The sequence below is a fragment of the Emydura macquarii genome, unplaced genomic scaffold, assembly GCF_026122565.2.
Source record: "Emydura macquarii macquarii isolate MOO-44397 ecotype Brisbane River unplaced genomic scaffold, CSIRO-AGI_Emac_v2 contig_2636, whole genome shotgun sequence".
NCBI lineage: Eukaryota > Metazoa > Chordata > Testudines > Chelidae > Emydura > Emydura macquarii.
This window is the reverse complement of record NW_027132773.1, coordinates 27,228,691-27,238,013: the sequence shown is the minus strand read 5'-3', so window position 1 is coordinate 27,238,013 and position 9,323 is coordinate 27,228,691.

Genomic DNA, 9,323 nt, shown 5'->3' with positions numbered 1-9,323 from the left:
TCCTTACAGGAGGCAATAGTTTTCAAACTGGGGGGAGGGGGGGTGCTAAATGGAAGGCAGAAATCGAGGGGAGGCGGGGGCATGTGACCCCCCCACACACACATCACCATGCTTGCTCACTCCAGGCTCGACAATGCCTAGTTACAGCTCTGGTTACTTCATTTTATTAAAGTTAGCACCCTAAACATAGGTCAGTAGAAGCAGTTTGTCATTTTAGCAACAGAATAATTGAAACACCAAAAGAAAAGAAGAAAAAGAAAGTTGGGATAACAAAAAACCAAGAAGAAACTATAAGAAACTATATTTAGAAGGCATTAAAGAAATACAAGAATTGCTTTGGGTGCAGGTAACATTTCTTCATTCAGAATAATAACAATTATAGCTTTTTAATTTTCAAAGTCCAGCACAAAATTAGTTAATGTCTCCCTGAAATATGTGCAAGGTGAACCGTGCTATTGTTTCACTTACCTTGAAAGTGGAAACTGCAAGTTCTTTTCTCTCTCTTTTTTTACACATAGGATGAAATACCTTAGTCTGTACATCGTTCTGGGTCATGTACTGTGACCCAGAGATTAACCTCAGCTGCCTATGGAGACCTTAGACCTTTCTCCAGTGTCATTTAAATTTCAGCCCTTAAAAAGAGTGTATTTAATGAAACGAGATTGGAAAGAAGAGATCTAAATTAACAGAAATTAAAAATGAAACTCATTACAGGCAGATGAATATAATTTCACATGAATTATTGTAATCTTCATCCAGTTTATGATGCAGATTTGTATGGAAAAACATTATTTGAGTCTGAAGTCAGTAAGCTTTGGTCTGGATTCCAATTCAGAAAGCCATCTTCATAGTCTTCTCTGTCTGTTTTAATTTATATTTTAAAACACACAAAGTTTTTATTTGTGTATATTTTTTAAAAGCATTTATAAATACAGTGTTCATGACTTCCCATTCTGGCTTTCGCTCATATGACCTGTTTTACACACTCAGTGCACAGCCACAGAAGCTAGTTCATAGTCTCCGATGTCTGTCTATATTCAGAATGTAGCTGTATTCAGCTTCTGTAGATACATAACGCAATTCTAACGTGGGTTTGGGCCTGTGCACACCCCCAGCCAAGCTGCAATAGAAGACAGTTCAGTGGAAGCTGTGGCTGAGCTGCATTCTGATATGGTATTCAAAATGGCTCTATTCCTTGTGTAAATAAGGCCTCAGATATTTTTAAAATAAATTATTCAGCATGCTGCTAGAAATCAGCCTTTTCTCCTATTGCAGGTGTATTTTAAAATTCTTTTTAAAAACCATTAAAGTGCTGTTTTAGTGCTCTCTCCATTCTTCTCTTCCTCTTTTCTTCTGTTACAGTCCCAGGGCATTAAACTTACCCTCTTCCCTATAAAATAAAATTACATTTGTGATGGTGGAGTGATCATGTTCTGGACATGTCGATTTTAACATCTTTCTTGGCTCCTTATGTTGACAAAATTATTCCTTTCCCACATTTCAGTGATGTGACTTCTGCATTTGGCTCGTTGAATAAGCATAACAAGCAGCAGCTTGCAATCTTCTGGCCTGATTCTGCAGTCCTTACACTCAGGCAAATTCCAAGTGAAATCACTTGGAGTCAAGGGGGATTCACCTGAACAGGAGCTGACAGCAGGCCCTGTTGAGGCATTCTGTAATGTAATTTTAAATCCAGTCCCAGTAAAACATACGTGTGAGTAGTCCCATTGAAATTAAGCCTCATTCCTGCAAGGTGCTAAGCACTCTGGACCCAAATGTGATTTGTTTTAAGCATGTGAGTAGTTCCATTGACTTTATTGATTTTGAACTGGCCCCTAAGATGAAAAGGAACCAAGTGAAAAGTCATTTGTTTCAAATGTCTCAACTTGTTTTTCATGCCTTCCTTTTGTACAACAGTTCACACATGTTGGAAAGTAAAAAAGATACCGACAGTTGAGAGAGAGTGTCTGACTGCAAAGGTACACCTGCACTTTTATCTGGAAGTGTAATTTCAAGCTTGAAGAGACATACTCGCACTAGCTCTAATCAAACTAGCATTCTAAAAATAGAAGTGTGATTGCAATGGTACAAGCCATGGGAGGGAGTAGCTACCCAAGTATGCAGTACCTAGTGTCTCAGATGGGACCGTTTTTGAGGCAACTAGCCCTTCACGCCCCTGCGGCTACACTTCTGTTTTTAGCACACTAGCTCAATCAGAACTAGCTCAGGTATAGTCCTTGAATTGGAAATTATATCTCTAGCTCACCCTGTAGACATATCCTTAATGTAGCTGATTAATGATGTATAAAAGGATAAACAAAAGCTGCATTTGCATCATCATAGAAATATGACAGTCAGAGTTTATTTCATTGATCCTAAAGAATGGAAGCAGCAGAAATTAAGGGGAAATGAGATCAACTTTTTTTTTTTTTTTGGTCCAATGAGATTTTATTCCAAAGATTTATTTAAAAAGAAGAGATCTAAAAGGGATTCACAATGTCCATTTTTCTACCTATCCTTTTCAGTTATTGCTATGCATTGTTTGTTCCCTGCATATTGTTTGATTCAGTATTGTTGATGCTGTTCCTACTCTTTAGAATCAATTAAATAAATGGTATAAGTCCAGGATCTGAACCAAGGCGCACTTATGGCAATGGAAAAATTCCCATTGATGTCAATGGGTTTTGGATCAGGACCTAAGATAATAAAAAAGGCTCAACCATATTTTTCATAAAATACTGTCTCTAAAAATTCCGTTTATCTCCTCTGAATTCCTTTCCGTAGTACCCTTTTGTCACATAATATCAAGAATCTCTGTCTTCCTGCTTAATCAAAGTACTACTGATTTTATGTAAAATTCGTAATAGCTATATTTTCTGGTAGGTATATAGAATTTCATAATGTGTTAACACCTAAGTGGTTTCATTCCCACAGATTGACTAAGACAGGTACCTAAGCATTTCTTCCACCTCAGTGACAACATCTGTGTCAGCAATGACTCAGGAGACATATTTCTCCCTGTGTACAGCCACATAGGAATTTATTGCCCATATTCTACAGTATTTCTGACTGAATAAATCCATTGCATTAAAATAAACCATGAAGCCTGATTTCATCTCCCATTGACACCATTTTTGCACCTATGTAACTTCATTGATTTCAGTAGGATTATTCCTGATTTATATTATTTGAAATGTGATGAGAATCAGGCCCATGGTTTACAAAGGCATCATATTTCTTTCTTCAGCTAATTTATTATATCGGTGTTGCAGATTTAATGAGGTTAGCTGTTAAAGACCAATGTCCACCATGTAATTTCTTTGATAATATTTCTAATGCCATTTTATCTCACCAATGAAAACATTTATTAATATATAAAAAGAATTGTCATTCAGATAAGAAAATATATTGTGTGATATAATGAAAACCAGTTTCCCATCTGTGTGGCTGTCTTTCAAAATGAGTGTAAGTAGGAAGAGCTACATAAAAGGGACCATGGTAAACCACTAGAGAGTTCAGATACTAAGTTGTAAATGATAGACTTTTAATAATAGCATATGCATCCTTGTAGGCATGCTTATTTTTATGGCTTTGCCACACAGTCTGTCATGTGGTTGGTTAAACTGTTTGGACTTCTCCGTCCTCTGCAGTGAAAATGTCATTATATACTAATTTAATCCTGCTTTAGCACTAGGGTGGACTGAATAACCTAATACTATAGGCCTTTTTTATCTAACTTCTATGATTTTCCTTGTATACGTGGAATTTGTATTGTTATACATCCAGCAATTTACTGATAAAATCAATCGGGGGGGGGGGGGTTCTGCATAGTTCTAAATCATAGTTCTATGATATACATTTAACAACATAAACAAATTTATTCAACTACACATTTGATAAGAATTGGAATAGAAAATACCACAATGTGCAATACAATCAAGTTAATGCTGCCATAAAAAACTTAAACTTTTGCTTTTCTTGATTTTTTAACTGTTAACAGTGCAACCTTTATGTTGCATTAATAACTTTTTTGCATTTCATATATATTTAATTTCCTCATTACATGCATGTTTAATAAACGTGTAAACTGCAGTTCCATCTAAATAATGGTTATTTCTCAAAAATGTGCATTTTAGTTGCTATGAAAGTCTATCTTATATATAGTAAAATGCTTGGAAACCTGTCCTGAATTGAATTGAACCATAGACAACATATATAGACAGAGATCAAAAAATGGTAGTAGGTACGAGTTAAACATTAGCATATTTGGGCAAAACATGTTTATGAAAATAGACCTCTATTGTTGTGCCTAGAGGGCTCAGCCAGACTGGGGCCACACTGTGCTAGACATTGTACAGACTTAGGCCCTGACTCTGCCAACGCACATTTATTTAACTTTACTACTGTGAATAGTTCCATTGATTTAAATAGGATTACGCACGATAGTAAGGTTAAACACGTGTGTTGCAGGATTGGGGCCATACAGACCCAACACGCATATCTGTTAAAACTAACAGCAGTATATTATTTTAATTGTTCTATCCTTATACAGAATGCAGAAATACATCTGTTTTTCCTCATAAATTTTCATGTACACAGTTCAGAATCAAGCTCCTATGAGATGAATATTATATGTAACTTTATCCTAACAGTTCCTGTGTGTAGCATCATTTATTCTGAAAGCAGGGGAAAATGTTGGAGACATGAATGAAAATAAATCGGTGCACTAAGGTATAGCTTTCAAAAACTAAACAGAATTGAGGACACTGTAGCTCTCACAGCCAGGTCTGTAGTCTGGATTTGGGTACCTCTCCAGATTTAGCATGTAGGTTGAACTGTTTGCAACATAAAAAAGAAGAGTGTTTATTCAATAATTCTCTGTCATAAGATAAATAAAGTATTAATTTGAAACTGTCTCAGAAGCAGCTAGAAACTGCCATTCCTTCAAGGTACATCAGTGAGGGTTGGACTTGGTTTGGTATGTTTGTAACTTGATATTCTGTTGGAGAGGTCTGGTAGACAGTGTCTCCCTAACCAGACAGAACTAGAATTACCTCTCCAATTCAGTTTAATTTATCTCTGACTGGTAGGCCCCAAAGCTGCAAAGATTTACACACCTGCTTAATTTTATGTACTGTGAGTAGTCCCACTGACTTAAAGTTAAGCAGGTGCATATGCTTTTGCAGGATTGGAGCCTTAGTTATATTTCTAACGTGTTTGGACTCCGTATTTTTATAGATGGAGCAGCAGTTTAAAGCTGCATAATGGTTTCCGGTCTCACTTCGTTTTCAATCACTCATAACTTTCTGGGTAGAAATTAGTTGGAGGGCTTGTCCACACAATGCGGCAAAATGTGCCTAAGGCATGTGATTTGTAAAGCGCATTAATGAGCTATGCTCTAACTGTTCCATGTAATTAGAGCACATCACGTTAGTGCACCTTACAAATTGCACGCCTCTAGTCTGCTATGCCAGTGCCTTGTAGACAAGCCCTGAGATTTTTCATGTGTGGGCTTCAGTCAAGGCATTTGGGTTTTTTTGATAGTAAAAGGAAAAGATGCTCATCTGGTATTGAGCACTAGGGCAATAAAAGAATAAACTGATCATTTTAAATAGTTCCTGTTATCTTTATTGTTATAATAGAGCTAAGTATTATTTCTGTTATTTGAGCTAGTCATTCTGGCGTCGGATGTGCCTTTTCCTATGCCCATGGAAACTTACCCAAATTTGGACAATGTTTTAAACCTCCAAAAAATTCGCAATTCACACATGTTCAGTAGAGGCTTGTTAGAGTTCAGCAGCAGAGTTCCCTGAAGATTCGATCTATGCTGAGCATGGTCAGTTCCAGGATTGCAGGGGAAGGGGCAGGAGATGGGATGTCCGGGCAGATAGGAGGAGGAGGAGGACAGGAACAGGCTTGGGATACAGAGGCAGAAGGGTCTGTAATCACTAGACCACATTCTCCTCCAGAGTCTGGAATTAAACATAGGAGTCCTGAGTCTCTACATTCCTATGCTGCCAGCAAATAACTGTGAAATCTACTGGCAAAGTGTGTGACTCATCCTCCTCTCCACCTCCAGTGGCTGGTCCATATATAGAATAACAGTGTGCTATTGATACCAGTTAGTCATTTTGCTCACACAATAGGTCATGTACAGGGCCGTATTATCCATTAGGCACAATAGGCACAGTGCCTAGGGCCTACGAAAAAAAATTTAATATATAATTTTTATTTTTATTTAAAAAAATGTATTAATAGCTTAAAATCAAATTAGTTATTTCGGTCAGGGGCCTATGAAGGAAAGTGTACCTAGGGCCTACGAAGGTCTTAAAATGGCCCTGGTCATGTATGCAAAAATTCTAGTGGTAGCTCAGTTAACTCGGTTTTTAAAAAATGGTTCTGCTTTTTGGAAACTGGTTTAGCACCTCTTATACAGGAATAATGTTGCTATTACAATTTACATGGTGGTTAGTCATTCTGCATCTAAACTTTTTCTGGAAAGAAAAATACCTCCACAGATATTTTTCCCAGTTTATTTGCATTGTTCTTAGCTATATGACCAATAATTCAACAGTTTCCTATACCTCAGCTACTGTATCATTAGGCTTAGGTGCAATGTCATGGATTCCAAATTTTGAGAGCTCTGACAATATAAATATTAAAGAAATGCATTGGATACTAACTAGGCCTAGTTTGTATAAATCTCATATGAAAGCAGTAGTCTTCTGGTTAAAGGACAGATATGAAATCACTCAGAAACAAGACTCACTGCAGAATCTGAATGTATGATTTGCTTTAAATGATATTTCACATGTACTAAATATGAGAAAGATTTCAGTTAGCTAAAATAAAGTGTTGGTCCTGAAAGAAATTCAATATTAAAAAATAGTACACTTGCATAGTTTTAAAGGGGATCTGCTTTGCTTGATTTTTATTGGGTTGAGATACTGTACTCAATCTATATACCATATACCAATCCATGGTATGCCCACACCTTGTATATTGTATGCAGCTCTGGACATCCTATCTCAAAAAAAGATTAAATAGAATTGGAAAAGGTACAGAGAAGGGCAATAAAAATGATTAGGGGTATGGAACAGCTTCTATATCAGAAGCTATTAAAAAGACTGGGACTGTTCAGCTTAGAAAAGAGATGAGTAAGGAGGGAATATGATAGAGATCTATAAAGTCATGAATGGTATGGAGAAAGTGAATAGGTATGTGTTATACCCCTTCACCTAACACAAGAATCAGGGGTCACTTAATGAAATTAAAAGGCAGCAGGTTTAAAATTAACATAAAAAAAGTACTTCTTCACACAACACACAGTCAATCTGTGGAACTTTTTGCGTGGGGATGTTGTGAAGGCCAAAAATATAACTCAGTTAAAAAGAGAATTAGATTAGGATAGATCCATCAATGCTCTATTAGCCAAGACAGTGAGGGATGCAACCTCATGCTCTGGGTGTCCCTAAACATGTGACTGCCAGAAACTGAGACTGGACAACGGGATGGATCAAAATTGCCCTGTTCTTACCATTCCCTCTGAAGCATCTGGCACCAGCCACTGTCAGAAGACAGGATATAGGGCTAGATGAACCATTGATCTGAACCATAATGGCCATCCTTATGTTCTTACATTATATTCCAAACGTAGAATTAATGTTGCTAAAATGCATGAAGCCTGTTGGCAACAGAAGAATATCAGTTAGTTCTAAGTCCTGAGGTTTGCCATTAATTTCAATGAAAACAAGAACAGGAGAGTCTGATCCTATAGAAGGGGAATAAATCTCAATCTTGAAGCAAAAATGGTTATGAATAAATGTTAAATTATTACAAACTTGCTTTAATATTTACTGAATTTTAGGAGATATTTCTAATTACTTCATGCATGTGATGCTTGGAGAAGAATAGCTCACTTGCTTATACAACGAGAGTTCTGTAGCACTTTAAAGACTAACAAATTTAATTTCAGTAGGCATAAGCTTTCGTGGGCTTCACCCCACTTCCTCAGATGCAGTTGGTAGAAATAAAATAGCAAATACAGTCAACATATATAGTAGGCAACATATACTTGCTTATGTTTTAGTTGCTTATTGTATTCAGTACTACGTTCAGGATAATTAAAGAAACTGCTAGGAAACATCTGCTTTGTCCAAATAAGTGACTGGCACAAAAGGCTTCAAGAATATTTCCTCCTTGGCTATAGATCTGTCTTTATCTTTTCCAGGTCTGATTGTGCAAACTCTGGAATGCAGCTTTATTATTTCTATTTTGTTTTAATATTCCATATTGTTTTGTTATATATTATGGTAAAAAGATATAACTAAATGTTACTTATTGTGATTTTTTTCTCCCTGTATAGAATGTTTGATAGGAATCTTTAATTGTGAATTTTGAGTGAAGCTGCTGCACACTGTAATCTTGGGAACCACTTGGTCAACAGGAGTGTCTTCTCAAAGAGCAGGACATCTCCTTCTGGTTAAGGGTTGTGAAGATATTCTTCTAGGATCTCAGAGAGAAGTGAATTGTAGTACCTGGCTTGTCAAGGCCACAAAAACTAAGCCCGGTGCATCTTGTCACCCCTTCTCCCCTTCCTCTCTTCATGAAGAAAAGCCTCCGTTTTAAACCCACACAAAGAACGCTAGAAAAATTATTACTGAAAATGATTTCTTTTATAAATATTCAAGTCTTAATTCATTTAACGCTAAGGAAAACACATGCAGTTGGTTTTTTAAATGCTTAAGATGCTATAACTCTTGTGATGTTCATTTGTAAATGTCTTGTATCTAAATGGAGTCATCTAAAGTAACAAACTTACTAATACCATTGCTTGGTGAGTTGTAGATAAGATGTTTATTTATGAATATGGAATCAAGTGACCTTGCTATAAGTAGTTCTAATATAAAGAAACCATTTGAGTATATTAATTGGGGAATTAGTTATCTAGCAATGCTAGAAAGCAGCTTCCTCACCAAACTCAGGAAGACAAGAAGAACCTCTCTCAGGATTATTAAGAAGGAAAGGCAATAACTTATTTGATGACTATTTAAGTTTAAAGACTCACTTTGAGAACTATTTAATTTTAACATGACTATTTTAAAAGATGAAAGAGAGAGGTGAGATGATTTTTGCAAAAGCATTGCCAAGTGATTAGACATAGACTGTATTAATTTTAATGGCATATTAAACGCTGTTGTAATTTAAGATATTAACAACCGCTCCTAGAATCGTAGAATATTAGAGTTGGAAGGGACCTCAGAGGTCATCTAGTCCAACCCCCTGCTCAAAGCAGGACTAACCTCAGCTATATATAATACTGG